Source organism: Embiotoca jacksoni, unplaced genomic scaffold (genome assembly GCF_022577435.1).
Source record: "Embiotoca jacksoni isolate LCO1_2020_lvr unplaced genomic scaffold, fEmbJac1.0.p SCAF_5, whole genome shotgun sequence".
Classification (NCBI taxonomy): domain Eukaryota; kingdom Metazoa; phylum Chordata; class Actinopteri; family Embiotocidae; genus Embiotoca; species Embiotoca jacksoni.
This window is the reverse complement of record NW_027185403.1, coordinates 8,576,329-8,585,859: the sequence shown is the minus strand read 5'-3', so window position 1 is coordinate 8,585,859 and position 9,531 is coordinate 8,576,329.

Below are 9,531 nucleotides of genomic sequence, written 5' to 3'. Positions count from 1 at the left end.
GAGCAGGTAAAAGCACGGGGGGTGGGAGGTTATGTGTGTGTGTGTGTGTGTGTGTGTGTGTGTGTGTGTGTGTGTGTGTGTGTGTGTGTGTGTGTGTGTGTGTGTGTGTCCACGTGTTATTGTCCAAAAATCCAATTAGCTAATCGCTGTTGTTTATTGCTTGTGTTTTCAGGCTTTTCGTAACTGCTAAAAGCATAATAGCAAACCGAGTTTCAACAGACGCTGGTGATTGTGTGCAAACATAAAGAAGAACCCAGTGATTAGATAGTACTAAACAATGCTAATTCAGCTGTGGTGAAGCTGGAAAACAACAACAACAACAACAACAAAACTGTTGTTTCTCTGGCGCCTAGTGACACTAAATCCATGCCAGAAGCTCCAGATTTGAGACAATGAAATGTTTGCACTATCTGAATTGGCTTTATGTCACCTCTTCTTTTCGGTTACTCCAAATAACACCTTGATGTCCATTATCTGCACACATAATTGCTATATTGATTTTTTTTTTTGTTGCCTCTATTCTTTTCATTCCACCATGCTTTTTCTTGCCATTGTGAAAAATATGTTCTTGAAAGCAAAGGTTGATTGCCTAGAATAACACTGCTTTGGAAGGATTAACCATATCAGTGCTTTTGCATATTTTGGCCTAATTAGATATGTCACAGATATTTCATATTACTGCCATCAATTTGGCGACCAACATGGCTGTACGTTTTGATGCAGTGGCCTCTCTATGTGCTGATACTACGGTGTTTAACTGTGTATCTTCGTCGCGTGCGTGGAAAAGATTGTCGCGTTTGTCAAGACAACAGCGCAGTCGTCGGTTTCTGCTGGACAGAAATGGGACTTATTGCATCTTGGGAACCACACAAGCAGAGGAACTTCAGATCCTTGGACTACTTCGCCAGTCCCCCATTCCAACGGCCTCAGCTGCTGCTCCCCCCCTGAAGTGGAGGCGCCGTAAGCGGCGTGAAAGCAAGCAAAAAAGGAGTAAGCGAGGAGGCATCCGGGCTAGGCTGGCAGCTAGACCCTACACGCCGGCTATCCCAACCATTCTCCTCGCAAATGTACGCTCCTTAGACAGCAAAATGGATCAAATACGTCTTTTGAGGTCTACCCAATGGCACATTAGAGAATGCTGTGTTTATGTATTCACTGAGACATGGCTAAATGACAACATCCCGGACTCTGCCATTGATCTTGACCGGCTAACATGCCACCGGGTGGACAGAACCTCAGCTGCAGGAAAGATTCGCGGTGGCGGACTCTGTCTACGTTAATGACGCTTGGTGTCGAGATGCTGTGGTTGCTTGCAGACAATGCTCACCGCTGGCGGAGTTTATGTTTGTAAAATGCCAATCTTTCTACCTGCCGAGAGAATTCACAGCCATTGTGGTGGTCGCGGTGTACATCCCCCCCACAGCCCCAACAACAAGGACAGGAATGAGGCACTCAGTGAACTGCATCAGGCCATCAGTGAACAACAGATAGCTCACCCAGAAGGACTTCTCATTCTCGCCTGGGATTTCAACCACGCAGACCTTAAGACTTTGCTTCCAAAAATATACCAGCACGTTGATTTTCCAACATATACAACAATACACTGGACCCGGTCTACACGACCCTTAAAGGAGCTTACAAGGCTCCACCCCTCCCACACCTCGGCCTCTCTGACCACCTCACGACCAGGTCGTGTGCCTTTCTCCAGCCAGCGTGAAGAGCACACTCCCCAAGATCAATGCCCGCAAGGCAGCTGGTCCTGACAACATACCTGGTCGTGTGCTGAAAGAATGTGAAGAGGAGCTCAAGAATGTCCAGACAGACATCTTTAACACCTCTCTGAGCCAGGCTGTTGTCCCCTCGTGCTTCAAAGTCACCACCGTCATACCGCTGTCAAAGAAGTCATCCCCATCCTGCTTTAATGACTACAGCCCTGTTGCACTAACCTCCACCGTCATGAAGGGCTTTGAAAGACTAGTCATGCAGCAAATAAAATCCACCCTCCCTTCCTCTCTGGACCGTATCAATTTGCATATCGAGCCAACCGGTCCACCGAGGATTCAGTCCCCTCTGCCCTCCACTCAGCCCTCACCCACCTGGACACGAGCGAATCCTTAGTGAGAATGTTGTGCATTGATTTTAGTTCAGCATTCAACACCATCATCCCTCAGCAGTTAATATGGAAACTGGACTGGCTGGGCTTGAGCTCTTCTCTCTGTAATTGGTTGCTGGACTTTCTCACTGACAGACCCCAAGCAGTATGGGTTGGCAACAATACATCAGAAACCATCTCATTGAGCACGGGAGCTCCCCAAGGATGTGTGCTCAGCCCCCTGCTCTTCACACTGCTAACTCATGACCGTGCAGCAACTATACAGCACCAATCACATCGTAAAGTTTGCGGATGACACGACTGTGGTGGGTTTCATCCGCAACAACGATGAGGCAAACTACAGGAATGAGGTGATTGGCCATGTGGTGCAGGGATAACAATCTCTCCCTCAACGTGACAAAAACAAAGGAGATTGTTATAGACTTCAGGAGAACCCTCACCCGACACCCCCCCCCCCCCCCCCTGACCATCAACGGTTCTGCTGCGGAGCGGGCAAGCAGCATCAAATTTCTGGGTGTGAACATCATCGAGGATCTCTCCTGGACAAACAATAATGCATCACTGGCCAAGAAATCCCAGCAGCGCCTCTACTGCCGCCGCAAATTAAAGAGAGCAGGAGCCCCAACACCCATCATGTGCTCCTTCTACCGAGGCTCCATCAAGAGCATCCTGACCAGCTGCATCACTGTGTGGACTTGGGAGCTGCAGCGCCTCCAACCGCAAGACCCTGCAGCGCACAGTGAAGGCAGCTGGTAGGATCATTGGTTCTGCACTCCCCTCCCTCCTGGACATCTACAATATCCGCCTTACCCGCAAAGCAGTCAGCATGGTGAGAGACTCAACCCATCACTGACACAGCCTCTTCAACCTCCTGCCTTCTGGGAGGAGGTACCACAGCCTCTGTGCTCCTGCAGACTGAGGAACAGCTTCGCCCAAGAGGCTGTCAGGATGCTGAACTCTGAACTTTTGCACTGTGGACCCATATTTGCACCACGTTGTCTGTTTTATTGCTTTTGTTGTTGTTGCATATTTATGCTTTACTTGCACACAGAGAAACAGTCTTTCGATCCATCTACTGTATATGTCTATGTCATCTGGCTGATTGACATTCAGGAAGTTGAAGTTGAATTTTCCAAACACACTGTAGTATTTTATTATGGCTAGTTGACCCCTCACCAATTACATAAATGTAAACACAATATGATAGATAGATAAACAGACAGATCACATAAGCAAAGTAAACAGTTTAGTAAGCTATATTAACTCATTATCAATTTATTAATCTAGCAACAATGCAACAACAAATAAAACCTCTAACCATGGAAATTGATTATATATTCAAACCACAAACACAACACACTCAGAGTCAACACTGTTGTTTTGTTTGATCTTCGGGATTTCAAAGAGGAGGGAGAGGCATCCTACCATCGGATAGAGTCTGACAATAAACTCCATGGAGGAAGAGCTTCAGGGACTTGGTGCCTTAACTGCAGGAAAGCTGCGTGTGTGCTGAACATGAACAGGCTTGTCAGGCATAGTGGCTGCCCTGTGATACTGTCTTTAGATTTGCAGAAAGAACTCGCAATAAAAGCAGTTTTACTGATGTACTTCCTTACTGTGAAAAGGGCATGATATGAGCTTGGTGCCTTTTTATTACCTGCCGGGCAAACCAACGCTGTACATGCATCGTCTTTTACCGAGGCAGCAAAAACAAAACAAAAAAAAAGAGAAAGAGAGCGAACGGTAGTTGCCGTTAATGAATTTAAAGTAACAAACTTAAACAGCTTTTTAACCATGCTAACATTGTAGTTGTGTTGGTCTATGGTCCAACACTTTGCTCCAGGCTAAAATATCAAACCCTTTCAGATGGATTGCCACCCCAGTGGATGAATCCTACACCCTGCCCACAACAAGGCAACCTGCAAGGTGCTATTCTCGCTTTTCCGATCCACCTCAAAAGGCCGACTCGTGAAAATTGGACAATGCGGATTGACCCTTTCAAACCCAAAACAGTGTGGGTATAGCCCTGGTTGGTCCTCTGTTATGAAGGGGTATAACGTACGCATCAACATCAGCTGTGGTTAGCAAATGTTAGCATGCTAATTAGCTACACGTAAATGGAGAACATACTGCAGTAAGTTTAAATAACTAAAACAAGCTTCACAATGTCATGTTAATAGTGCTTCTGGCATGGACACATTATGTGAAGTGGACAGTGCAGTGCAGACAGTAGAGGAAAGTGAGGCATTTGGAAAACAATTTTCATCCGGTGATGTACGGGCCTGACAGCCCTTATAACATACTGTTGTCAGCACACTGATCAGCTGGCCCCTCCTCCGTGTCTGGCAGTAAGTACAACATTTTCATTTGACGTGACTCATCACAAAGCCCCCCTCTCCCTTTCAGCCCATCAAATGCTAGCATGTCTTCATTGGTCGTCTTGGAAACGTTGTCTCTGGGAGTATAGGGCATGACTTCACTCCAGAGATAATGTGAATGCCTTCACTTAAACTTTCTGTCCTCCCAAAATCTTGGCGGGGATGATCCTACCCTTCCAAGTGCAAACCTGCGCCCTTGACTGCAACTTCTAATTCCCAGCAGGGAATACATGGCTCACAGCAAGTGTTTTGTTTGTCTGTCTAACAAGAATTTGTGTGAAGTAAACAGAGGACCAAGTTAGCATGGCGACTGCCAAACCAAAAGAGAAGAAAAAAAAAAGTGATTCTAAAAAAAAAAATCCTTTAAAAAAAAAAAAAAGCCAAGAAGGGGCTGAGTAAGATGAGAGCATACCAGCCCACTGCAGATACTACGATCGCGGTGAATGACAACAAAATCCACGGACTTTGGTACATTCTCGAATAACGCGTGATTGATTGCAAATCTCCTCTCATCAGGTTTTCAGAAATGTACAATGTGTACTTTTGAAGACACACAGCTGCGCACATTTTATCTTGCTATATGGTCTCGTGTCTCCTATCAGTAATTGCTCTCTAATGGCAGGGGTGTGTATGTGTGGGGGGCTCTGGCATGGGTACAGTTCTCTAATGTCCAAGAGAACAAGGTCGTTGTTAATTACTACCAATTACCCCAAATTTTGACAAATCATATGGGTCCTCTATGATGGCAATGAAAGAGCCCTGTGTCTGACCCTCTTTCAAAACAACCCATAAATACTCAACTGAGATCATATTGAATGTGGTTAATCAGAGGACCTGGCCAATTAACATCAGTGTCGAGATGCTCAATTCATTGACTGCTTCACTAATAGAGATGCTGTAACTCTGGAAGACAAAAAAAAAAAAAAAAAGCAATGCAATTCCTTTTTAGCTTCTGAAAGATATTAATTTAGCCACCCAGATTCATTTTTGGTCACCACAGTGCTGCATGTTGGTGGAGCTCCGAGGTCTAGTTTTACCGCTGTTTAGGTATTTATGTCACACAGAAATGCGGAGAGGAGGTTTTTTTTGCAAGGTCCCAGGAGTAATTTCTGCAAAGTGTCCCCAAAGTTTGAGCAGAGATGGAAAAGAAACTCTTCAGGACCTCTGCCCTCTCTGTGCAGAATACCCCACAGAAACATTTGAAGCATGAGGGAGTAGATGCTGCTAGTGCTTTTGAAAGTCACTGCAGGCGGATTAATCTTTTGAGATGTGTTATCACTGCCTTGTCTCTCTTTCTCTTTTTGTGTTTTTCATTTTATATTTCATCTTATTTCCCCTCTTTTTTATGTTACATCTAGAAATTCCTCCAGTTGAATTATCTACTTTATGTCCTGCTGGAGATAATATTTTCTCAGTGGGGTCGGATAATGATCAGGTAATGATCAGGTTAAATAGAAAATAATATCCATTGTGTTTCTGTAAGCAGTTCATTGCATGCTGCGAGATCTGATTGAATTAAAAATATGGTTTGTTTCTTGTATCATAATAGAAGAAGCCTTATATTTCACAGTCAGCAGAGTTGGGTCCACTATAAAGAAGTGTCAACTTGCACAGCCCAATAACATTGGCCCTTAAGCCACCCTTAAGGACAGGCTATCCTCCCTCTCCAAAATCCTTTCTATTACGTTTACATGAGTCAGTCTGTTTTCTGGTCTCCATCATTCATCTTTCTGTACACACAAGTTTAATTTTGTCTTTCTGGGCTTATCGCGACTCATCTGGTTTTCTCATACAAAAATCCAGTTTGTATCCATCTGCTGACCTCATTTTCATGGCCAGGCTGAAATCTTTGAGTGTGTGTACACTCGGCCGTCCCTTGAATGTCGTTGGCATGTCTCCGAAGCAATTTTCTCAACTATGAATTATTCACCAGATATTATTCCAAAGGTCATCTTATAGTAATTAGTACCCTGCTGTTGACTAAACAGCCTCTAGGTACCTGATGGCCAGTTTAATTACAATTTGAAATGAGTGTACTGTTTGACAATCTCTATATGTTCTCCTGACACTTCAACAGACGACACCTTGAGAACTAAGTAGGCTTACAATAAGTTGGGCTTGTTAGCAGATGGGGACGGAGTGTGTGTGTGTGCGTGGCAAGCACAGCGCATGCCGTTACGATCACAAACTTCTTTCTGTTCAAATATGCAGTAATTACTGGAAATGCAGATTGGTGTATGTGTTTTGACAGTGCAGACGTCCCCGGGACTGTCACTGTCTCATTATTAGCCAATTACCATGGAAAACTAATGGGGCAGGTCACAGCCAGCTCTCTTAAGGAGATTGGGGACTGAACATATGCTGAAGATGCTGCAAGATGACAGTCCAGCAAGGCTTTGGAGTGTTACAAGCAACATGACACAGCTCTTTGTGTCACACAAGTTAGGAGTCAGTGCCGAGAGATCCTGTCATGTCCTGTTGTTGTAAAAATCAACCCCTGGACTATACTGTGTGCCTGAGGTTTCCTCTCCGAGGGCTTGTATCTATTCATAAAAGAACAGTGGATAAAGCATTAAGCCAAAAGGGCCTCAGGTAGGATACATCGCCCCAGGGGATGGTTGCGGCTGTGGCTGAGTTCGCCTTTGGGGCATCAAAGTGCTCATGGATGGATAGATGGAGAGGGGGATACATGGATTAGATGGTTACATGAAAGGACTGATGAATAAACACATATGTAATGTTGGTGTATTACCAGCCATGAAAAAAACATTTTTTGCGTTTATACTGGGTATGAGGGCGAATGGCTACAGGTGGAACTGACAGCCTTTTGGTGCTGAGAGATGATGATGCACAGGGAATCCAAAGTAAAACAAATATGTAATTTTGAACAACCACAGCACATGTATGAACATATATTATTGATACTCCTGGACTAAAGTAATAGTCTCTAATATTTTAGTTTAAAACAAATGTCTGCAAAGTCAGTATCTGTCACTGAATGAGGTAGCAATGGTGGTTGAGCCTGTGCTCCACTGTTGAAAACCCTTACATTTGCAGTATTACAAACTGAATGTGCTGTGGCCATTTCCAGGATAAATCCCAAGTGGTGCACAGTTAGTGATGCGTTTCCCATCACCCATATGGGCTGTTTCCCCAGAAAGGATGGGCGTGGCTCAACGGGCTCGCTCTGCAAATGCAAACTAACCGATAACACATAGGCAATACTGTTTGGATCACGTTGAAGTGAAGCTAAAAAACACAGCTGCTTTTGGCCATAGGGGCCGTGAGAGAGAATGGAACTTAGATATTCAAGATTGTAACTTCAAACTAACATTCACTTCTTGACACTATAGAACCGAAAGGCTCAAATTTGGTGTTCTACTGATTTTCCTCTGAAAGTGGTTCCATCAGTCTTGCTGATATGGTAATCATGCCCAAAATAATGAGTATAGAAGCAACCTTATGATCTTGTAACAAATGCAAAAATGTAAGATTTGATCGAGTGCTCTGCCCAAAAAAAACCCCAATCAAAGTGCCATTTAGACCTTGAAGATAGCACATCATATGTTTGAAATATCTAAATACTGCATATGGTACATTTATGGACATAACTGAAGAGTTTGTCTTACAATATCGATGAAAAATCAGCAGTTTGTGTTTCTGTCTAAATTCTTTGGAACTTATACAGTGTTAAAACATCTTGGAGTAGTCTGGATAAAACGTTTTTTTAGAAAAACATGGAGCTCCCTAAATCCAGAGCATAGATTAGGGCTTCTGTATACATTGTGGATGGCACACCTCCTCCACAATTAAGCAGAATTGTAGCTAGATACCATGTTCACGGTTTTGGGTGATAGCAAGGGAAATGAACTCGTGGTTTCAACTTACATTTAATGTAGCTATTATCAATATCTTAATTTTAATAGTGGATCACATGCATAATTGTAGGGAGTTGTTAATGATCTTATAGGAAATTATCACCTCTATTCCCCATGGACTGTGCTGTGCTTTTTTTTTAGTGGCTTCCAGCTCCTTATTTTGGTTTTCCAGTCCACAAATCGCTGTTTCAGTTCAGTCTCGTTGCACTTACCATTATCGCATCAGACAGCTGTTTTCAGTGAAAAAAAACTAGCTGGTGAATATAGTGTAATAATTAGCAGCCAAAGCTCCAGATATTTCCCTCATGAGTGCATAGAAACCAAAAGCAGAATGTTGTCATATCAAAATTATGACAGTAGTATGTCTCTGTTGTCTTTGCAGGTTGTTTCTGGCAACCCTAAATGATGGGGTTGCCTTAAATTATTGACTTAGGTGTCCATGTTTATTTGCATTTCAGACACTTACAGGTGCTTACCATGAGCAGAGTGTTATAACCCAACTCTCTGATGTTATGTGAATGTATTATTATCTACAAAGACCCACCATGGGTTTAGTTTGATGCCCCTCCATAAAAGACCATTCTACAAAAGAAAACTATAAGTTTTCCTTTATGACATAGAGGCAATCTTGTTTTGTGGCAGTTATAGCAAAAACATATGTATAGCAAGTTGTCAGTAATATAAATTTATGAAAAAAAAAAAAATCAAATCACATCATGAAAAGAGTATTTAACTCCCAGCTGCTTTAGAAGAGATTTGTAACAATACCGTGTCATTAAGCTGCTTAATCCTCTGGAGTGTACCCAATTTGGGTACGGCACAAAAACCAGCAATAAAAGAGTAAGAGAGCCTGTCCACACTCGAAAATTTCCAAGCTCCTGAGTACATTGTTGCAACTTTTTGACCTGCAAGGTCACAATTTTTTTTTATTTTTGCCTGACAAAGACCTTGTCAAGCCATGTCAAACCATTGAACTAATAAAATCATGTAAGCTTGGTGCAGACAGCGTCTGGTTTGCTTTATATCGGTGTTCTCTACCATGTTTAATAAAGATTGTGTTTTTTTTTTTTCTGCACGTACACTATATGTCATAGGTTGAACTGTTTCCTGAGCTGGGTTAATTTCCAGAAATGATGAAGGTGAAATGCCACATCCCATTTGA